This window comes from Rutilus rutilus, assembly GCF_951802725.1.
Source record: "Rutilus rutilus genome assembly, chromosome: 21".
In the NCBI taxonomy this organism is placed as follows: Eukaryota; Metazoa; Chordata; class Actinopteri; order Cypriniformes; family Leuciscidae; genus Rutilus; species Rutilus rutilus.
The window spans coordinates 3,797,502-3,822,755 of NC_140226.1; positions in this window are offsets into that span (position 1 = coordinate 3,797,502).

Here is a 25,254-nt window from a genome sequence, read left to right on the forward strand (position 1 = left end):
GTAGCGGGAGCACAGGGGCACACTTCATGCTGGACAGGACCAGCAGGGGCACAGAAGACTTCATGCTGGACAGGACCAGCGGGGGCACAGGAGACTTCATGTTGGACAGGACCAGCGGGGGCACAGGAGACTTCATGTTGGACAGGACCAGCAGGGGCACTGGAGACTTCATGCTGGACAAGACCAGCAGGGGCACAGGAGACTTCATGTTGGACAGGACCAGCAGGGGCGCACTGGAGACTTCATGCTGGACAGGACCAGCAGGGGCACAGGAGACTTCATGCCGGACAGGACCAGCAAGGGCACTGGAAACGTCATGCTGGACAGGACCAGCAGGGGCACAGGAGACTTCATGCTGGACAGGACCAGCAGGGGCACAGGAGACTTCATGCTGGACAGGACCAGCAGGGGCACAGGAGACTTCATGCCGGACAGGACCAGCAGGGGCACTGGAAACTTCATGCCGGACAGGACCAGCAGGGGCACAGGAGACTTCATGCCGGACAGGACCAGCAGGGGCACAGGAGACTTCATGCTGGACAGGACCAGCAGGGGCACAGGAGACTTCATGCCGGACAGGACCAGCAAGGGCACTGGAAACTTCATGCTGGACAGGACCAGCAGGGGCACTGGAAACTTCATGCTGGACAGGACCAGCAGGGGCACTGGAAACTTCATGCTGGACAGGACCAGCAGGGGCACAGGAGACTTCATGCTGGACAGGACCAGCAGGGGCACTGGAGACTTCATGCTGGACAGGACCAGCAAGGGCACTGGAAACTTCATGCTGGACAGGACCAGCAGGGGCACTGGAAACTTCATGATGGACAGGACCAGCAGGGGCACAGGAGACTTCATGCCGGACAGGACCAGCAAGGGCACTGAAAACTTCATGCTGGACAGGACCAGCAGGGGCACTGGAAACTTCATGATGGACAGGACCAGCAGGGGCACAGGAGACTTCATGCCGGACAGGACCAGCAAGGGCACTGGAAACTTCATGCTGGACAGGACCAGCAGGGGCACTGGAAACTTCATGATGGACAGGACCAACGGGGGCACAGGAGACTTTATGCTGGACGGAACTAGCGGGGACAGGAGAAACAGGAAATCATCCTCTTTCAAATCAAATTTCCCAGAGGCCAGGCACAACACATCCACAGCAGTGGGGATGTGAGCAGGGCAGCAACCCCACTAGGACGGACGATGTAGCTGGCTCATGCACCTGGTCAGACGTTTTGCTGGGCTCGGGGGCGATGGATGTCTCTGTCCTCCTTTCAGGCTCTGGCTCATACATCGCTGCTCGCTCGAGCTCTCCATCTACGTTGGGCTCTGGCATCCGCTCCGTGCAGCAGGGTGATGGTTGGCTGAGCTCTGGATCTATGGGACAGGGCTTGTGATGGCCTCTTCAGCAGGGCAGATGGTGTACGGGGACCCGCAGTTCACCAGCACCCACTCCACAAACTCGGCGAAATTCCCCCGAGGACCTTTAGTTTCCGCATTGAGGCTTGTGAGGTAGAACGTGCACAAGGAGCATCCGGGAAATTAGTGCAGCACGCCAGATGTAAAAATCCACGGTTGTGGGTCTGGAGGGATTGCTGCCCCTGCTCCATGCAGAGCAGTCGGACTGCTGGTAAGACCATTATCTTTTACCCGCTTTGAGGGTCCGATATTCTGTAGCGTTCTGGCTGTTGTAGAGACGCACATGACGAAGTAGTATACAGAATAATCTTTATTCTAATTTACAAAACCAAAACACAGGAGATCATTGAAGATTATAGTAAACACAAACATGAGGGGCAAACAATATTGGACAAAGGAACTGAGGAAATTAAGGGTATATATAATTAAGACTATAATTAAGAATCATAGACAGCGAACACAGGCAAAGGAACAGAGGGAACAGAATGAAAAATCAAAACCAAAACAGAGCATACATGTGTCAGATAGAGAATGAGGGAACTGAATGACCACTGCTAAAACTCAAAGGAACATCTAAAATAAAAAATAAATAAAAAAAAACTAGTGTATAAACACTTTTCACTCTGAAATTGCTATTAAGTTTCACAAATAATTACAAAGAACCTGCAAGTAAAGCAAATGTTTTACACATATTATTCAGAAGAAAAAAAGAGAAAAAACCCTGTTCATTACTTAAGCTGTGAAGTTGTTGTCCTTTTTGGTTGTTGTGGATTGGAAACACACAGAATTAGTAAGTGATTTTACAGCATGTATTTTAATGTTTATTACCTGTTCCTGTTTACTTTCAATGTAGGTGTGTTAGTATAACTGTAAGTGAAAAAAATAGGGATGAATGTAAATTATTTTCTCTGTAATCAACATTAAAGCCACACTTTAATGTTGCTACACACCTTAACCCTCTACCGCACACATTATGATAGACCTATAGAAAAAAATATTTGACTCTTTTTCTTTTCTTAGAATGGCTTAATTTGAAGTGCAGTGAAAAAAAAAAAGTTTTTGAAAAAATATTATTTTAAGGTAGGCTACTTTATGACCATTCGGCAGCAACATACAATAGTGGACATTTTTAGAAAAAAAATTGCCATTTAAATTAGATTTTTATCCATAATACAAATGCCTTGGCAGTCCTTAACATATGACTAATCAACATTATATCACTAGCATTAATGCTGTTATTGTTACAGCTTAACAGATTGCAGCTGACCTTTATAGCTAACTAAACTACTGCAATAATGTCATTCCACTATTGCACAGTGTTGCCGCTTGGCAAAACAGACATTTGACAGATTTACCAAAAACTAGTTTCATTAAACCTTTGAGTGATGAATATGTCATCATAACTTACCTGAGGTGATGTTTCCGATTTTTGTGTATGTGATATGGGCTGGTCCTTGTTTGTTACTGACGTTTTAGTTTGCTTTCAGCAACTACCGACAAGTCCATAGATATCATATAAAGGCTAGATGTCTTAAGGCGGAGTCACTTCCGGCATCACCGGCGGCCATCTTACCACAGGGCTCTGTGAATTAAGGTGAGTGAGCAGAACGCACACAAATCCTCTTATCTCGCTGAAATCTTGACGGATTTACAAACGGGTTGGTTTCTTACAAACGTCATCACCGTGGCTATAAGTCTTTCATATGGAAGTCCATTTGTATAATTATTCATATGTATGCCGTTTCATAGCTACATCTCTGACGTTAATAACAAACCAAACCGTTTGAAAATCAGTAGAAAATTGAGCAAGTTATGGTTATTTAAAAGTACATGCACCATGTTACGAGTGAGTGAGCACCCTGTGGTAAGATGGCCGCCGTGTGCGGACGTCGACCTCCATTGGCCAGCAGTGCGGACGAGACATCTAGCCTTATATGATATCTATGGACAAGTCTGTCAAAAATCGCGCCACAGAAAAAAAAACTGCATGTCATGTGACTTAACCAAAACACATCATTGGCTAAACTAAGGTCTTCTCATTCCAACAAAAAACATGAGAATGTTTTCTTAAAGAGACAGTGGCAAGGAAATGAACACAGAGTAGGCTATGTTGCCATATGGCCACACCATGCGGTAGAGCAGCGGTTTTCAAACCCTGGGTCGCGAGACTTAAAAAATGGGTCGCCAGGATGATTTAAGGAAAATATAATTAAATTAAAAAACAAAATTTGTTTTCATAAAATCATAGTCTATAGGCCTATATAAAAGAAACACGCGAAATATGGCTATTTAAACAATTAATAGATGAATAAAACGAAAGAAAAAACTGTCCTCCTGACACACACACACACACACAACCCACAGATACGCGCGCCAGTATCAAGTTCTCTTTCGCGCTAGAACGAACAACACACATGTAATGCCAAAATGCCCGTTTTGTCGAGTATCCTCACAAGAACAGTCTTAAATGAGTTAAATAAAATCTTAAATGAAAGTAAAGAGTATGAGAGAATGGGATGCGTGAGATCGTCAGCAGCGGCTGGTCCTAAAGTGGCAGCAGCAATTCTCTCTGTCAGTAACATTAACCAAAGGACAAAGAAAACAGAGAAAATTGCTCTTGACTAAAGAATGCTTGTAGCTTTAATAAGGATTTATCTATATTTAGTTTATAATTTATGCAGTGCGGAATGTTTTGATAACCTTATTCACAGGTAAATATGACATTTAGAATGGGTTTATGTAAGGTTTGTTTTAAGTTCACTTAAATTAAAATTTGTTATATTTTTTGAAGCCTAATAAATATTTAAAATTTGGGGGATACTCATTTTCATTTTTTTCTTAGAAGCCCATAATAAATAATAGTTTAGCATCCAAATAAATGGCGAATATGGAAAAAAATAATTTGAATAAGAGAGTTATGTGAGCGCAACGCCCCTTTCACTTTCGCTTTAAATTATTTAGTTTTGGCTTGTTTATAGATATTTTTTTTATTCTTGTTCTGTTCTGAATATCATTCAATTTAACCCTTTCATGCATGAATTATGATAACCTCAGTCAGGATTTTTTTCCTATGTGTTTTTATTGCTCTTAGGGCATGAAAAACAAGAATTGATTTTTATTTTATTTTTTTACAAATTTTTCAAAGAGTTCTTCAGATGTCCAGTTGAGTGGACAGCATGCGGTTATGGTTTAAACTTAAGATATACTATATTAAATATAAGACAATAATCAAACAGATAAAGAATGTGAATTTAACAAACTAATCAATACTATTATATCAAATCATGTGAAAACTATAAAATATATACAAAAAATATAAATGCAAAATATTGCAAAGGCTTCATACAACTTCATACAAGTTGCACTTCGCGTATCTTTGATATCAGAACATGAGGACGTGATTCCATCAGAATTTTCTACTGTCTGTCAAGGTACTACTGTGGAGACCACTCAGATGCTCCCTCCAGTGCACCAGAGTATGGGGATTTACCCTTATTAGCTGATCTACCCTTATTAGCTGATCATTCTGATTATGTTCAAGATGGACATGCACATTTCTATCATAGCCCTCCTCTGAGAAAGCCTAGCGATACGTTTTTTCAATCTCATCTGAAATGATCAGTTTTGGGGGTAATGCATTACAAGTAACATGCATAACGCATTCAGATTACTTTTTTGATGTTATGAGTAAAGAAACGCATTACAAGTAACATGCATTACCTAATCAGATTACTTTTTGATGTTATGAGTAAGGAAACGCATTACAAGTGAAACGCATTACAAGTAACATGCATTACGTAATCAGATTACTTTTTGATGTTATGAGTAAAGAAATGCATTACAAGTAACATGCATTACGTAATCAGATTACTTTTTGATGTTATGAGTAAAGAAACGCATTACAAGTAACATGCATTACGTAATCAGATTACTTTTTTATGTTATGAGTAAAAAAATGCATTACAATAACATGCATTACGAAATCAGATTACTTTTTGATCTAACAAGTAAAGTAATGCATTACAAGTGTCATACATTATGTAATCACATGACTTTTTTCGATGTTAATGAAAATTACATTCTAATAATACAAATACATTTATTTACAGTAGAAAAAGCCACTGCAGATTAAGTTTTTAAGTTTCAAAAACAATATTCACATTATAATTATGAATTGTAGCTGAAATATAGCAGTTGATGCATGACGTCCACTACAGTGGACATGTGATTAATCAGAGTTTTCTCTCAATCTAAAATCAAAACTTGGAAAGTTTTACTGTGATAGGACTCATTAGATATTGCTTGATCCTGCAATATTTTTTTTACCTACAAGAGTCTCCTAGGATAGAAGGAATGGGTGGATATTCCGGAGCAACTTGGCATGTCTGACTGACCCTTGGCCATCTTGGTTTGGAGGGGGAAAATATCGAAACACAACGGCTTGCCACTTGGTTGCAATTTATAGGATGATGCACCAGGGTCCAATGAAGAGATTGATGTGCAACTTTGCCATAAAAACCCGTGCAAATTCAAGAAAATGCTTTTTTAATAGCTGTCCACTGTAGTGACCACTATGCGTGAAAGGGTTAAAGGAATATTTTTAGTGAATTTTTTAAGCATACAGCAAACGATAGTATGCTATTAATTGGTTAAAATTCTTACAATGGTTAATGGTTAACCGGTTAATTAGCATCCCTGTAGCTTTAGCTAGATCAAAAGAGTGCAGAATCAACTTTGCGTTGCGATCGCGTCACGGATAAGCCACTGCACATGCATCATCAAAAGCGGTTGTTAAGAAAAGTGCTGAGCTGAATTTTTGTGCCAGCTGTGCACAACAGAGCACTTTTAAATGAGAATAAAGTCTAATGTGCATTTAGCTCCATTGTATTCTGTATGCTTGGCTTAAGAATAGGCCTATATAGACCTGTGGGTCCTGTCAATAAAAAAAAAGGGGTCGCTCTTGAAAAAGTTAGAAAACCACTGCGGTAGAGGATTAACTTGCATTAAACCCAGAATGTTCATTTAATACTGTCACTAAGATGAAGTGAGGATCTAATTGCAGGCATTATTTTCACAAACATTAAAAAACAAACCACTCAGGCATCACCAGGAACAGAACAATCTAGCATCACACAACAACAACAGACCACCGAACAGGACAAAACACAGGGCTTAAATACACAAGGACTTAATCAAAGAAACAAGACACAGCTGACATGACTAACGGGATAATGAATTAACAGCTGACAGGAATACACACACAGGGAAACTTGAACTGAACACAGGGAAAACTAATCTAGAAACACAGACAGACCTCAAACCGTGACAAATACCAGCTTTATTAAGACTGTTGTTAGCATATTTGTACACTCCATAAGTTAGTACGTGAATGCCAGATTTGACTTTTTTGACATCTTCAAGAGTGTCAATGCCGAACACGTTCTGTATTTTCTGCTATAAGTTTCTCCGGTGTTCAGTGAATTATTCAGAGAGACACTTTGCTGAAAAAAGCGAGATCTATGTGAGATTGCTTGAGTCCGATTGTCTGGAGAAACCGACCAAATAAGTCTCAATTTGGTCTCATGTCTAGGAGAATGATTATTGAGATATTAAAGAGACCCCGTAAACAAATCTCCTTTCTTATGGTTTAAAACCCCAGTTTTTCTTGGGGACATTCTCAGATCTGGGATGCAGGGAAAAGCTGCTCCATTGTCTGCTTTATGCACCTGTCAGCAGTGGGTTTGCCTGGAAAACTCAGACGAACTAATTAGAAGGGCTGTTCACATACTTTTGACATGTAATGTGTATATAAAACATTAATGATCTGCAAAGATTGATCTTGTGGCAGTGATCACGTTATGGTACCTTGCACTTTGTTTCTGATTGCTCTAAACGACCTGTCATTTCTCTTTCAGTGGAAACACTTTGATGTGAAGATGTAAAGGCCCTTTTGTTTTCAGCCTAATTTCGGAGCCGGTAGCGTGTCTCAGCGGTGGGGATCTCTTCCCTGTTGTTGTGCAGTTTCATTAGGTACAACTAATGAAAAGATGGCCCTCGGATATCCCCGCTGGTGACTGTCCACTGGTCTCTACTTATTTCCCATCATCTCTCTTAACCCTTCAAACAGGTGTGCTTCACTCATGTTTGAAGTCCCTGCCCGTGGCGCTTAAGACACTCAACCACCAGCAGTCAAAAATAGTCCTCGTTTTTAGGCATTTGGCATTTTGACTAATGGACATTTCTGTCTATTTACTCACCCTAGTGTTGTTTCAAACCTGTCGGATGTTTCTCGGTCAACATGAAAGTGGACCCCCCCCCCCCCCCCCCCCCCCACACACACACACACACACCTCATTCCATACAATGACAGATCATAGCGACACATCTGTCGAGAATTAAAAGTATATGCACCACTTTGGAGCAAAACATGATATTAATCTCATAAATTGTTGTGTTTGACGCTATGCTAAGCAAATATTCTAGCTTTCCCTGTTGCCAAGAGCAATTGTTTCATTACTAATTTTGAAAAGTAAGTCCACGTAAGGTCAAAAGCAAAAAAGGGTAAGTGAGAGACTCGATCAAATAAATTATGGATTAAAACAGTGTGAATAGAAAGGTGCCAGTAAAAAAATAAAGTGGGGTACGGGTTAATGTTAAATAAAATTATATATTTTTTTTTACACTATACTGAAAATGTGTCGGGAGCCCACTGTTGCTATAGTAACAAACTACACTTTTACTTGCATTTTAGACATTTACATTGTTCTTTCTTTGCCATACAATAACTGCATCCTTATTATGAGTCGAGTTTTCTATTTACTTCAACTGCTCAGTAATATCAATGGTATGACCCATTTCAGGAGCTGCCAAAATTACTATTTAAAGTCAGAAAATGTATTCACTTACATTCACTAAAATGTTGAAACGTTAAATCCACCCCCCTACACACACACACACACACACACACCCACCATCCCCAAAGTACAGTACTCAAGTACTGTAACAAAGTTGTGCTGCTTAATATTTTTGTGGAAACCATGAAATTTTCAGGATTCTATGAAGAATATACAGTCTTTAGTGTCACTTTTATTCAAGTTAATATGGAAGCCAATTTCCACCACATAAGGGAAAAAAAAAGGAAACACTTGACAATGAGGTTTCGTTAAGGTTAACATTAGTTGACTAGTTTACATGGACTAAGAATGAACAATACTTATACAGCATTTATTAATCTTAGTTAATATAAATTTAAACATTTACTAATACATTATTAAAATCCAAACTTACATTCGATAACATTAGTTGCACTATGAACTAACATGAATAAGCAATTCAGCGGTTGTATTTTTATTAACTAATGTTAAGAAAGATTAATACTTTGACAAATGTATTGATAATTGTTAGTTAATATTAGTTATTACATCAATTCATGTTAACAAATGAAATCTTATTGTAAAGAGTTACCAAAAAATCATAATTATGAGAAAAAAAGTTAATAGACATGAGATAAAAAGTCAAAATTATAAAACAAAAAGTCATCATTATGAGAAAAAAACTGCCATAATTATTATTATTTTTCAACTTTTATGTCAGAATTTCTCCTTTTAAATCTCATAATTATCATTTTCCAAAGCATGATTTTTTTTTCTTTTTTGCTTATGTGGTGGAAATGGTCCTCCATGATTTAATGTGTACTCGCTGAACAAAAGAATGAATTTCTTTCAAAAACAAACAAAACAATCTCACTGACCACCACCGTCTGAATGATAGTTTAGAAGCTGAACGGCTAAGTGATCACATAAGGCCTGTTACAGCGCTGAGGCTCTGTTAATACGTGTTTGAAAAAGCTTTGAATCGGTGCGCTTCTCAGAGATCCTCAGTGGATGTTTGTCTCCTCACAGACAGGTGAACCAGGCTTTGAACGCTGCCGTTTGAAAGCGCAGATGCGAAACGAGATCCGTAACTCGATCCCAGGGCAATTACAGCCACAATAGAATGCTTATTTATTTGACTTTCTTTGATTTTCAAATGATGCTTTAAGAAAACAAAAGCAAAACGAGCTTCACATATGGACTCGTCGCGTTTGTCATTCGAACACAGTTTCTCTTCTTGGAGTTGGTGTCTCCTCATTGCTCCATCCCTGAGCCGGGGTTAAAAGTGGTTTTGTTAGAGGAGGGTTGGAAGCGCACCGCAGTCAAGTTTTTCTCATGTTTGCAGACAGACGGGGAGGGCAGTCGGAGGAGGAGGGGGCAATTCCCACCCTTTTCCTTTTTTCTGCTAGTATTCTTCTCTGAAAGGAGTGTGACCACCGGATCCGCCTGGGATGAAATGTCATATCTCAGAGTGATCTTTATCGCTTAATTGCTTCCTTTGTCTCCCATGATTCCCCAGGCCCTACGGTGACTCTGTCTTTGAAGTGTCAGGGGAGGTTATAGGGATACGGACTGAGCCGGGATGCTGGACGAGACTGGGAGGTGCTGTGATGTGTCTGACAGCTCGCTGCTCCTGCTGCGCTAAAGTTACCTGACCAAGAAAAACACACCGAATCATGCTAACAACACAGCTTTTACACTGCCAGCCACTGTCGTCCTGAAGGAAGGAATAATTCACACGGAAATACTTACTATTTACCTCTCCTTAGGTTTTTCCAACCCCATTTTATTCAATCTTTTTTGTTGTATAGAGATAAAAAGTCAAAATCATGATATACTGAGATAAATAGTCAATTATGTGATAAAAAGTCATAATCATGAAATCAAAAGTCAAAATTAAATAAATGACATCCAAAGTCAATAATTCACACAAAAATCCTTACTATTTATCCTTACTCTTGTTGTTCCAAGCCCATATTGTTCTCCTATTTTGTTATAAATCTGAGATAAAAAGTCATAATTGTGAGATAAAGACTTTACATGTCATAATGATGAGATAAATTAGATAAAGTCAAAATTATGAAACAAAATGTAATTATGACAAAAGGTAAAAAATATGACATACTAAGTAATAATTTTGATATAAATAGTCAAATTATTTGATAAAAAAGTCATAATCATGACATAAAAAGTCAAAATTATAAGATAGTCAAAATGAGATAAAGTTGAAGTTATGAGACACATCGTCATAATTGACAGAAAGTCAAGAAATAGTCAACATTATGATAAAAAGCCATAATCATACATAAAAAGCCAAAAATATGACATACTAAGTCATAATTATGAGAAAGATGTCATAATGATAAGATGAGGTAAACGAGATAAAGTCGAAATTACGAGACATAAAGGGTAATTATGACAAAAGGTAAAAAATATATAATTAATTGATATAAATAGTCAAAATTATGTGATAAAAAGTAATAATAATGGCATAAAAATATCAAAATTATAATATAGTCAAAATGAGATAAAGTCGAAATTATGAGACAAAATGTAAAAATTGACAAAAAGTCCAAATTATGACATATTAAGTCATAATAATGAGATAAAAAGTCAACATTATGATAAAAAGTCATAATCATTACATAAAAAGTCAAAATGATAAGATAGCCAAAATGAGATGAAGTTGAAATTATGAGACAAAACATCATAATTAAGAGTCAAAATTAACATATTCTAAGTCATAATTATGACATATTAAGTCAACATTATGAAAAAAAGTCATAATTATGACATAAAAAGTCAAAATGATAAGATAGCCAAAATGAGATAAAGTCGAAATTATGAGACAAAATGTAAAAATTGACAAAAAGTCCAAATTATGACATATTAAGTCATAATAATGAGATAAAAAGTCAACATTATGATAAAAAGTCATAATCTTGACATAAAAAGTCAAAATGATAAGATAGGCAAAATGAGATAAAGTTGAAATTATGAGACAAAACATCATAATTAAGAGTCAAAATTAACATATTCTAAGTCATAATTATGATATAAATAGTCAACATTATGATAAAAAGTCAAAATTATGACATAAAAAGTAAATAATATGGCATAAACCAAGTCAATGATTCACACCAAAATATAAACTATTTATTCCCTATCATTTTGTACCAACCCCATATTATTCAATCTCTTCGGCACAGCAACAACAAAAAAAAAACGATTATAAATATATATGTATATATATATATATATAGAGAGAGAGAGAGAGAGAGAGAGAGAGAGACAGAAAGAGAGAGAGAGAGAGAGAGAGAGAGAGAGAGAGACAGACAGACAGAGAGAGACAGAGAGAGAGAGAGAGATTTTCTTACACAGAATTGTTGTCTTGTTTTCTCAGATGTTAGATCACGACACACGTGTCTGGTGTCAGTATATCACACCTGGTGAAGTGTGTTGGAGGAGCAGATTATCAGTGAATAAAGACCTGCATGTTGTTCTGTTTCTCACACTAAAGCCCTATTCAGGGAGTATTTCAGTCATTCACAGGCATTTCACTGCCATCCAAATCCTGAATGTTTTCTTCCACCCTGCCGAATTAGCTACTGTTTCTTGACAAACACAGAGTGTAATATAACTGCTGTCTGAATCCACATCTCTGAGTTAATGAGATAAAGTCATTATGTTAAATGTTCTCTTTGACCACTGCCAAGCACTAACCCCTGAGCTTCAAATGCTGGTAACTGTTAAGAAGAAGAATATTACAGTGAACTGGTGCTGTTAAGAAGAGAAAGAGAAGAAGAAAATCTCCACATAAATGAAACTTTTGAAATGGGCTATTATTATTGTGTGCAAAAATGATTTAAAATATTTATATACAACCATATTGATGAACAAGTCAAATGTTTACCTTGTGTAAATAAGAGTTTGCTTTAACTTATTTCTGCTGATTTCGGAGATAAAATGCATGACAGAAAGCCATTTCAACTACAGCGTATCAATTTTCCTATTTTCAAATATACGATTGAAATAATCAAATAATAAATTGGATTGCATAATAAACAAAATGTCATATGCTTGGAATAATATGAATAAATTCATATTATTCCAAGCATATGACATTTTGTTAGCAGCTGAGCTGACGGTCCGGTGACTGACCGCGTGTTGATCACAGAACTTGCTCCTCTTGTGCATAAAACAGTGCATTAGTTTTATCAGTGAGGTGCATGCAAATATACTTTTACAGGAATCTACATGAGAAACAATTACTGCTGTCCAAACAGGGCTCAAGCTGTCATTCGGCTTCAGAAGATCTGGCATTTAAGTTACAGGGACTTTATGATACTTTTATCATGCTTATATGATGCTTACAGTGAGGAAAATAAGTATTTGAACACCCTGCTATTTTGCAAGTTCTCCCACTTAGAAATCATGGAGGGGTCTGAAATTGTCATCGTAGGTGCATGTCCACTGTGAGAGACATAATCTAAAAAAAAAAATCCAGAAATCACAATGTATGATTTTTAACTATTTATTTGTATGATACAGCTGCAAATAAGTATTTGAACACCTGAGAAAATCAATGTTAATATTTGGTACAGTAGCCTTTGTTTGCAATTACAGAGGTCAAACGTTTCCTGTAGTTTTTCACCAGGTTTGCACACACTGCAGGAGGGATTTTGGCCCACTCCTCCACACAGATCTTCTCTAGATCAGTCAGGTTTCTGGGCTGTCGCTGAGAAACACGGAGTTTGAGCTCCCTCCAAAGATTCTCTATTGGGTTTAGGTCTGGAGACTGGCTAGGCCACGCCAGAACCTTGATATGCTTCTTACAGAGCCACTCCTTGGTTATCCTGGCTGTGTGCTTCGGGTCATTGTCATGTTGGAAGACCCAGCCTCGACCCATCTTCAATGCTCTAACTGAGGGAAGGAGGTTGTTCCCCAAAATCTCGCAATACATGGCCCCGGTCATCCTCTCCTTAATACAGTGCAGTCGCCCTGTCCCATGTGCAGAAAAACACCCCCAAAGCATGATGCTACCACCCCCATGCTTCACAGTAGGGATGGTGTTCTTGGGATGGTACTCATCATTCTTCTTCTAAACACATTTAGTGGAATTATGACCAAAAAGTTCTATTTTGGTCTCATCTGACCACATGACTTTGATCCTCTGGATCATCCAAATGGTCATTGGCAAACTTAAGACGGGCCTTGACATGTGCTGGTTTAAGCAGGGGAACCTTCCGTGCCATGCATGATTTCAAACCATGACGTCTTAGTGTATTACCAACAGTAACCTTGGAAACGGTGGTCCCAGCTCTTTTCAGGTCATTGACCAGCTCCTCCCGTGTAGTTCTGGGCTGATTTCTCACCTTTCTTAGGATCATTGAGACCCCACGAGGTGAGATCTTGCATGGAGCCCCAGTCCGAGGGAGATTGACAGTCATGTTTAGCTTCTTCCATTTTCTAATGATTGCTCCAACAGTGGACCTTTTTTCACCAAGCTGCTTGGCAATTTCCCCGTAGCCCTTTCCAGCCTTGTGGAGGTGTACAATTTTGTCTCTAGTGTCTTTGGACAGCTCTTTGGTCTTGGCCATGTTAGTAGTTGGATTCTTACTGATTGTATGGGGTGGACAGGTGTCTTTATGCAGCTAACGACCTCAAACAGGTGCATCTAATTTAGGATAATAAATGGAGTGGAGGTGGACATTTTAAAGGCAGACTAACAGGTCTTTGAGGGTCAGAATTCTAGCTGATAGACAGGTGTTCAAATACTTATTTGCAGCTGTATCATACAAATAAATAGTTTAAAAATCATATATTGTGATTTCTGGATTTTTTTTTTTTTAGATTATGTCTCTCACAGTGGACATGCACCTACGATGACAATTTCAGACCCCTCCATGATTTCCAAGTGGGAGAACTTGCAAAATAGCAGGGTGTTCAAATACTTATTTTTCTCACTGTATATGCACTCAAGCACTGTGAACCAGGGCCCATTTTCAGCCCACAAACCCACCCACCACAACTACTATCTGTACTCTGTGTGTGTGTGTGTGTGTGTGTGTGTGTGTACTTGTACAACTATCTTTGTGAGGACCAGTTTGAGTTTTAGACCATTGGAGTGAGGACAAAGAGAGTAAAGTGAGGATGTTTTGGCCGGTCCTCACTCTCTGAGAGCCTTTAAAGGCCTGTTTGAGGGTCAACACTTGGTTTTAGGGATAAGGTTATAATGAAGTTAAGGGTCGGTTTAGGGTAAGGGTTCGGGTTCGGGTAAGGCACTTAGTTGTGATGGGTAAGGTTAGGGTAAGCCTAAGGTTAGGGTATGTCCTCATAAAGATAGATGTACAAGAATGTTTGTGTATATGTGTGTGTGTGTGTGTGTGTGTGTGTGTGTGTGTGTGTGAGAGAGAGAGAGAGAGAGAGAGAGAGAGAGAGAGCATGCGAGCTCTCTGCCAAGTGACACAACACTTTTTTAATGCACAGCGTAAAAAACTGATGCCCTGCTTTAAATCTAAAGTTAAGATGTGCAATTTGCCGCTTTCAGCGTGTCTCTCGAAAATGAACTAGACACTTGTGTTTTCCGCGTCCCGTGTGAAACTGCCTTTATGTCTTAAGTGGAAGCTACAGCCGCCCAATTTATGAGTAGCCCACCGGGAATTCTCCCGAAGGCCCGCTTATGTTCCACAAAAAAGGAAAGGCATGAGGGAGAGCATAAATGCTCAGGATAAGCGTTCAGTGGTATACTTTCCATGTTGTTACAGTACAGCTCAAACTAAAGGTCAGCCCAATCCCTCCACAGGGCCGAGAGCAGATGTTCACTTTGGTGTGGGAGCGAGCCAAATATGAAACAAATGTGAAAAATTTTACACGAGAAAAAAATCAAAGCAGGGAGGAGCGCTCTACTGCTTTCAAACATCAGTTGGGACGTGTTTAAGGAAAGACAGCTGTGATGAACACGTGACTGACGCAACCAGGCCTTCGAGCGCCATTAACAACCGCTCGCATTAAAAACGGCAACGTGTTTGAAACTCTGCGAGGAATGAGACATCATGTATGTGTGAAAGTTCAATCTAATATCAACAGAACCGCTTTTGTGGCATCAGTAACAGTTGGAGATGGGCAGATCTTTGCACCATCTGGTGGTAGAAGGCAATACTCGTTCTTACAAACAAAATACTTTATAGAATAGAATTTGTTGTAAAATAGACATAGGCTATACAGGGGATTCATAGTGTATGAGACCATCGATCACCAGGATATTGAGGAATCAAGAAGTTCAAGTGGACTTAATGAAGCAATCAACATGTAAATGTATCATAAAGTGTCAGTTTTAAAAATGTTGTGGTTTTGATGTCAAAATGGTTAATTTATAAGGATCCTGCAAAAAATGGCCAGTTTTTTTTGTTGTTTTTTTACTAGTACAGAAAACTTGCCAATTAATTTTAGTTGTTGAGATAAAAATGGGGCTGATGCTTAGAATTTAAAATAATGTGAATAATTTAGAGTGTTCAACAATAACTCAACGCTGACACTTCGCTCCATATAGAGACCAATGTAATATCCAGCACTGATGTTAGTCACTTGAAAGCAACTTAACACTAATTTCACATGCATGCCATTAGATTCTGAAACGTGTCATTAGAGTGCCATTCTGTGCAGCTATGCTTTACTTTCTCAGATTTTATAAATAAAAAGTGTATTAGAGACTCCTCTGAGAATACATGTCAACGGAAAATACAACATAGGCTCATTGGAAAAATGTGTCTCTATCTACATTTAAGCAAATCTCCAAACACTTACAAATACATACAATTCACTGCAGGTTTCAGATGAAATGAACACTATAAAAGGATTGTCCTTTTCACACAAATTATGATCACAGGGGAAGATTTATGATCAATAATAAAGATTGGCTTTTCTGACATAGTAAACTTGCTCAGTAGCCCAGCTGGTACAGCATTGCACTTGCAACACAAGTCAGGAGAAAAGAGCTGAAAGTCTTGTAAAAAAGCAAACTAAAATGGCATGGTTGCTTTAGTAAATGCATTTTTATCTCATGTTTGCTTTTGTTAACACTATCGGTTAGGGTTAGGGTAAGGGTTAGGGCTAGGGTTAGGGTTAGGGTTAGGGCTAGGGTAGGGTTTAGTGTAGGAGGTACATTTACACAATAGAGCATTAACCCTTTAGTGCCACTCAACGGACATTTCCTAACTGCCGTGATACGTACAACAACTAACAATAAAATGTTGGCAGATTCACATTCATCTGTTTCGGGGGAAAAAACTGATCATGCTCTTAGCGCCACTCATTTCACTTTGAGAGTGTCGCGAAACGTGTAAGCAACATAATATAATTTTCCAGAAATGTTGCCATAAGCACATTTTTCCAACGAGTCTGGGTTGGGAAAACAGATCCTGTGAATTCATGTAGTTTCACGTGCCGTGCCGCGGTGCAGTAGGGGGCAGTCATGTTTCATTTTTTGGACAAACACAGCACACATTTTTTCAGAAAATCTCTCTGAGCAAAGTTCTTTAAACTATCGCCATGTATTTACTTGAATAATAACACATCGGGTTTATTGGCACGAGATTTGTATCCGGTCCAGTAATTCAAGAACGCACAATAAGTTTGTACAGCAGTACTGCACAGTTGTAATGTGAGAATTGACATGCGAGTTTGTGTATTTGCATAGAGTGTTTTTGGTAAGTATAATTCACGTACAACACACATCATGACACAAGAGGAAAACTGCTAAAAATTACAAAAGTTTCATAACAATATTCCATACGACCTGTGCACTATATTCGCCTGTGAAAAATATTTCCTTCGAGATTTTCCTATGGGGTTTTATAATGGGCTTTTTCAATTTATGAGTAAAAAAAAAAGCCTTTGGTAAACATAACTTGACGATACTTAGATTTTTGTTCTACTGCACACACTCACACCCAAGCTGTCGAGTCAAGTCACCTTTATTTATATAGCACTTTTCACCAAACAGATTGTTTCAAAGCAGCTTTACAGTGATAAGAGGAAATGAATGCAACAAATATTGTTTTGGCTGTACAGCAGATCTAGAAGAAAGTCATTGTACAGTTTATGTAAATTCAGCGTTGATTAATTTCTGTTGTAAAAGTCATTAGTTATTCATTTATTTAGGGGCCGTTTACATTTCAACTGAAAACAGAAAACTTTTAATGTGTTCTGGGTGTTTGTTTCCGTTTTTAGTACATCGTTGTCATGTAAACAAATGCTTAGTTCATTTATTGATACAGCAGCTCTGAAATGGATATATCAATATCAATATCTAATATTATCAATCTTGCAAGTAAAGAAGTTCATAAAGTCATTACTGCTGTGCTGTTTGAAAACGTCTGGGGTTGAAGCTTAATTTCTCGTTAATTTAGCCACTGTATCAAATAAATACCTAGGGTTGTTTTTGTTAGGCTCTTCTTGGAGCTGCCCTGAGTATAGAATATAGTATAGAACGTAGTTAGGGCTCCTTTCGTCTTCGAGAGTCAGCATATTGAGGCCTCAGTTCTCGGAGCCAGATTTGGGCAGTAGTCCTGAGTTTTAGGCTGTTTTCCTCAGCCTCCTCTGGTGCATCTGGGTTGGGAGTACCTTTAAAACCATTCCTTTTTCACTCCCCTGAGCTCCATCTGTTACATTAGTTTCAAGTTGCTAGGCCTTCTTTAGGCCTCGCTGACTGATGTTGGATGTAGTTGGGCCTCTTCACTCTAATCTATCTATGAGTCACTCTATCACTCTTCACTCTATCTCTATAGAAAGTCCTTATAGAAAGTCATTATCATAAGGCCTTCGTCCTATGAGCTCCACTCTTGAACTAGAGCTTTGTTAGGCCTCCTCTCGCTTTAAAAGTCATTGTATTGAGGCCTCCACTCTGTTGCGCTTTGCGGGCCAGTGAGACTGAGTTTATAACTCTTTCTTAGCTTTCTCAGCACTGCCTTTGAGTCTTTGACCTAGGTCAGCCAATAGGACACTCGTTCCTTCAGCATGGCAGCGTAGGTTTTTCATTCCCCATAGCGTCCTCTAGTCTAGGGGACGTAGCGTCTCATTCCCCTTCTCAGGGAACCATTGTTACATGCATAACCTGAGACGTTCTGTGCAAACATTTAATATTAAAACAAGATCAACCTTAGGTCTATATTTCACTGCATTCTTGAATTACAACCATTTAAGTTTGGATAGTGCATTTTCATGTCAATGAGAAAAAGGGTTGTGGCAGTTAAGGGGTTAAAGACCAGATAACTTTGAACGTTATATTAATGTTAGTGAAGGAACGTTTGCTTATAACTTTGAGAGAACCTTGCCAGAACGTTAGCCAAAAATCTAAGAACGTTCCTTGTTTGATGGGATGCAATTACGTAAAACATTACTTTCGGTTCGCGCTTAAGTATATTATTTTAAAGTACATTATTTACACCATAAGTACTCTTATTTAAAAAGTATGCTAAAGTGTATATCTTTTTCACAAAGGCTCTAAGTGAAACCATATGAGAGCTTTGTTTGGGGATCCAAATGAAATTATAGCTATAGTTATAGCAAACAAGTTGCTTTTGTCCTTTTTGGAGCTTGACGTGTGATCACTAACAACTAAAATATGGAAGAGAGCGTACAGGTGATTGAACTACTACAGATTAGCAGGATATGATGGGGGAAATTCCTGACTTGTCTTTTTGTTTTCGCCTGTAGGTTTATTTGAAGGTCACTGCGCTGTTTTTCTCTTCTCCATAATGCTGAGCAGAATTAGAAGGAGGGTGGAGAGAAATGTGGCTTAATGAAGACCAGACACTGGCGAGGGGCACCGGCTCTCTCAGGATTATCACCCGTTCTGATTTACCGCAATAGATTCTGGATGCTTTAGACCGCTGTGAGTTTGCGCCGTCGGGCTGAACCTCTGATCTGAACCTGAGTGCTCTTATCAGTTGCCTTTGTGTGTGTGTGTGTATGTGTGTGTGTGTGTGTGTGTGTGTCTGGTTACCATGTGTGAGGTGGCTTGTGGCCACAGTCTTGCCCGGAAAGGCTCGGAGCAGAGCAAGTCATTAGGAAGTGTGTCTGTCTGGAGTGCATTAGGACGCAGGTAATGCAACTCTTACAAGCACTGACCTGGGTGGGAGGGGGTGTTACGTGAGAGGGCTCATGGGGGAAAAAAGACAAACAGCCCGTCCAGAGAAAGCCTGTGCTAAAATGTTACCCACAGCTGCAGTTCTGACTGCCCATCTCAACTGTTTGACAGCGTTTGGTGTTTCTCAACACGGTTCTGCTTACATTGGCTCTGTATGAGTTTCATCATACATTCATGATTCACTCCGGACAGCGAGATGAAGTGGATCCAATCTGCATTCCTGCTCCACACAACCATGTTTCTCTGAATGTGAGGAATAAGAGAGCTGTGTTTTAGACAGAGGGTGAGATAAGGGTGTGTGTTCTTCTCTCTGTGTGTGTTTGACGGTGTAAAACGGCCCCATATGCCACGTATACACCTGCTATTGGCATGTTGTGTGTCATCTGATCACAAATGGCGAATGCTCAGCACAAAATACAGGTGTAAACAGGGTCCAAAAACATTATATAATTAAATCACTCAAGTCATATTGTGGCTTAGAAACAATGTTATGTTTTTGGAGGCTTTTATTCACATACACATGAACAAGCACACAAATCTTGACCACTTGTGCACATGCTCCTCCAGCACAGAGACACACGAGCAGAGAGACAGCAGGTGTCTGAGGCGTCTCAAACACACTCCTGCCAGACACAGGTGCACACTACAACCCTCAACAACCCTCAGTCACTCCACCTGTCCCACAATCTACTGAACACACAAGAGGTGCACACTAAAACTAAAACCATATAAGAACTTAGTTTAAAATAAAATAAAATGTTTTTTTTTATGTAAACTTGCCAAAGCAACATTTCTCGTTTTCATTTAGTTTAATTACCAAGTTTTGTCATGAAACTGTAGATGGCTCAGGCTGATGGGTCTTTAACTCATTTAGTAGCAATCACATCATTATCTACATAGCGCTGCTGATTGGTTGCTGTTGCATCAGTATCCAATGAGCTGCAGCTCAGCATTTAAACAAATACAGGTGTGTTGCTGTTATCAGTCTGCAGTGCTTTCAGAAACCCTCCTCTTCCCCAGCTCCACCTGTATAGATCTGCTACGGGGGTTAATCATGTATGTTACATGTGCAGCAGCAGCAGCTTGTCTTACTTGCTCACAGCAATGTCTGTGAATGTATTCATACTTTGCACGTGACGTCACAAGTACTGGCTGGCGGGCAAGAACGTCGTTCTCCAGCAACGAAACCCAGTAAACTAATCAAGGATGTTGCCAGGACGTCGCCATACAAAAGTTGGTGTTTTGAGGTGTAAACGACATGCCAGATAGTTGTTGTGCGATTGGATGCACTAACCGCAGATGAGATAAGCAACCTTCACAGTATACACGTCTGTGCAGTGATCATTCCATCACTCCATCAAAGGTAATTTCAACATTTATTTGAATACAATGGGTGTATGATCATGTAATCGTGTCTTTAAGTTACCCTGTAGTTTCGTCAATCAACACCACCAGCTGGTTCGGCGAGTCAGCTGTTTGTGTTATGAGTCTAAACTAGGCTAACTGTACGTTCACACCGCCGCCGGCGAGAGCGGCAAAATTCATTGAAAATGAATGACTTCCTGGCACTTTGACGCTCTCGCCGGTGGCGGTGTGAACGCAGAGAAACAGCTGTCGTCTTTTGCTAACAACTACAAAAGTGTGTGATAGGTTGTTTTAAGGGTTTGTGATATCTATGGTTTTCAATGAGAACCAGAGATGACCCAACAGTAGAGATGAACACTCGTTCCCTGACTGGCAAGGGTACACTACTGAATGAAGTTACAACTGAGAGAGACCTGGATTTACTCTTTCTGACTGAAACCTGGCAAACACCTGACGATTTCATTGAGCTGAGCCTTTTAACCCCTGCTGGATATAGTTATCTGACAAAACCTCGACTTAGTGGTAGAGGTGGTGGTCTGGCAGTGATCTTTAAGAACAATTACAAAGTGACTAAATATGACATTCTTGATGTTCCAAGTTTTGAATGTCTTTCACTTCTATTGATTTATAGACCCCCTAGAAACAACCCAAACTTCTGCTCTGATCTGACTGAACTTCTCACTCTCGCTTTTGCCCGGCATGATAGAATATTGATGCTTGGTGACTTTAATATACATGTTGATTCTGATTGTACTGCTGCAAAAGACTTTTTGTCTGTTCTGGATTATTTTGAAGTATCTCAGCATATCGATTTCCCAACACATTCTCACTCTCATCCTCTCGATCTGCTCTGTACTGTTGGTATTGACAATGTGCATGTTCAGGGTCATAACCTGGGCATCTCTGATCATAAACTAATTCTCTTTGATTTCTCACTCTCCATTGTAAAACCTATAACCAACACTATTATATCCTACCGAAATCGGAAAACTATAACTGTTGAAAATTTCTCCGCTGCCATTGCTGTTTCTGCTCTTCCTTCCTCACTCAATCTGCTGTGTCCTGATGAGATAGTTTCTACCTATGATAAATCGATTGGTGATGTATTGGATGAGCTTGCTCCTTTAATAACTAGAACTGTTCCGTCTACTCATTCCTCTCCTTGGTTTACCCCTGAGCTCAGAGTTCTGAAAACTCAATGTAGGCGTCTTGAAAGACTCCACAACAAATCCTCCCTTCTTGTCCATGCCATAGCCTTTTCTGATTCAGTAGTGAAATACAAAGAAGCACTTAACATTGCACGCTCTAACTATCTTTCTACTGTTATTAACAAAGCTAAATGCAAACCTAAAGCTCTTTTCACAGAAATAAACTGGTCAAACCGTCCACCGTAGCTCTTACTGGTTCTCCTGATCTTTGTGAAAGTTTGCAGTCTTTTTTCCTACAAAAAATTGACAACATTTATCAGTCGTTTTCTTCTATTGCCACTACCCCTTCAACTCCATATTTGATTGGTTGTCCGCTAGACACTTTTTCACTCACTAATACATCTGTGGTTGAAAAAATGATTAACAAATCAAATTCTACCTCCTGTACACTTGATCCTTTTCCAACATACCTTCTAAAAACTCATTTGTCTTTACTCATTCAACCTATTACCCACCTTATTAACAGGTCTCTTGCCACTGCCTCTGTTCCGCTTAATCTGAAAGTAGCGGCCATTACTCCAATCCTCAAGAAGCCCGGCCTCGACAACGCCACTCATAGCAATTATAGACCAATATCAAACCTCACTTTCGTTGGCAAGCTGCTTGAGAAGGTAGTTGTGGCACAACTGCAATCACACTTAGAGAGACATAATCTCTTTGAACCCTTTCAATCTGGTTTCCGTACATACCACAGCACAGAAACAGCTCTTCTAAAAGTACTAAATGATCTCCTTCTGGCTTCTGATTCTGGTGCACATAGTATCCTGGTTCTCCTTGACCTCAGTGCAGCATTTGACACTGTGTGCCACTCTACACTTATCTCACGATTGTCTGCAATAGGCATCACGGGTGCGGCACTTCAGTGGTTGACCTCGTATCTATGTGATAGACAACAATTTGTTAAGATAGGTAAGAATCGCTCACGCTCTGTGTCTGTTTCTCACGGTGTGCCCCAAGGCTCTGTACTTGGTCCGCTTCTATTTCTAATCTACTTGCTACCGTTAGGCCAGATCATCAGACAGCATGGTCTCAATTTTCATAGCTGCATATATTTCATTTCATGATGATATTCAAATCTACTTCACGATCAATCCCAACTCATCTTTTCCACCCTCTTCAGTTATCTCCTGCCTCCACGAACTTAAAACATGGATGTCCTCTAACTTTTTACAGCTTAATGCTGGTAAAACCGAAATCCTGTTGATTAACCCTAATCACAGAGCTCACCCAGACATGACATTTTTATTGATATAGATGGTATTGAGATTAGGCCTTCAAAAACTGTACAGAATCTGGGAGTTTTGTTCGACCCCACGCTCTGCTTTCACTCACACATTAGTCAGACTGTCAAATCATGCTTCTTTCACCTGTGGAATATTGTTCGTATTCGCCCCTCTCTTACCTTTATAGATGCGGAAACTGTTATTCATGCTTTCATCACTTCCAGATTGGACTTCTGTAATTCATTATACAGCGGACTACCCACCAAAGCAATACACCGCCTTCAAATGGTACAAAACTCTGCTGCACGAGCCCTCACATATAATAAAAAATCTGCCCTTATCACTCCTATCCTTCACCAACTGCACTGGCTTCCTGTCATAAACCGCATCCAATTCAAACGGTTAGTCCTAATATATAAAGCCTTACATGGCCCGGCACCCAAATACCTTGTTGATTTGGTACAGCCATATGTTCCAACTCGGGCCCTTAGGTCTAGCACTGAAAACCTACTCGTGGTACCCCGGGTCAGACTCTCTACGGTGGGCGGTAGGGCTTTTAGTGTTGTTGGCCCTAAGCTATGGAATAAGCTGCCCCTGAATCTTCGCGCGACAGACAACATCCGGACATTCAAAAAACAACTTAAAACTCATATCTTCAAGCTTGCCCAATAAATAAGTATCCTCAACACTGTTTTCTCTGTTCTCCACTTTCCCAGTTCTATTTGCTACATACTTTGTCGTAATTGTATATACTGATAAATAGTACAATATGTTTTTCTTTGATTCATGTCAATTGTTTGTCTGTTATAAGCAGATGGCCTTTGTATCTGTTTGCTTGCTGTTTGTTTGCTATTTGTATTGCATTGTGAAGCGACCTTGGGTTCTTGAAAGGCGCTATAGAAAATAAACTTATTATTATTATTATTATTATTAGAGCTAGATTATTTACGGAGGAATTATTACTGCTCGATTATCGTAAAAAACCTTGTCTGCTTTACACAATTTAGCTACCTTGGAGTTAATCCTAGTCCATAGTTATGCAGCTAGCTCGCTAACAGACTTGATAGCTACTAGAAAGACCTGGAACTACAGGACTCTACGTTGAAAATACCCGTTTGTTGCCCGCCAGGTATCCATGGTAGTCACGTGACTGCAAAGTATGAATTGGCTGTAGAAAGTCTCTGCAGTGTAGCAGATCTATTCCTGAGACCAAATACATTAGCATTGCCATATTCATTACCATGCCAATCTCTATTACCATACCAATCTCTCTCGTTGTCATGGCAGAACTTGATGTACTAAAATATATAGCCTGTGATGGATTTTTTAATTAATCATAACTAACTTTTACTTTTCTTGCAGGATTAACAATTATATGCTTTTGAAACCTGAAATGTCCCCAAACACTCAGTCAGTCAGTGTGTCTGAATCATGTCCGAATATAACAAAAGGGGAAATGAAACTAGACATATATCTACATTTATAAACTCATGATTTTGAGTAATCAAGAAATCATGGTTTGCATGTACCTAGTAACAGAAGGGGTTGCTGAATTATGCATATGAAGAACCAATCATATTGTATGATTATGTCAACGCTTATATATATGTCAACGCTTTTGCTTTTTTCCCCCGAAGGAACTTTACATTCGCTTGCAAAGAACAAAAGTTCTCTTACGAGAGGTCTCTCGTACTGCGTAAGATATCTTACGCTAGGGGAAAATCCTTTTTCCGCGAGATATTGAAGCCAAAAATTATCCTTAATTTTGTAATAATGCAAAACGCGTTGCGGCAGCATGCAGACATAGGCGAGACAGCTCGCGCGCCTATTGGCTGCTCTGCGGCAACTGCAGCAGCCTATCGAGCGAGGCCTGGCGTAACGCCAGACCCAATCAGGGCACTTCGCGCCTGCTGCGTCACGTCCCGCCGAAATGGGCGTGGTCTAGGCCTATAAATACCGCTCGCAGGCAGCTATTATCTGATTTTTTTCATCCTTCAAGCGAAGCACACGCATTG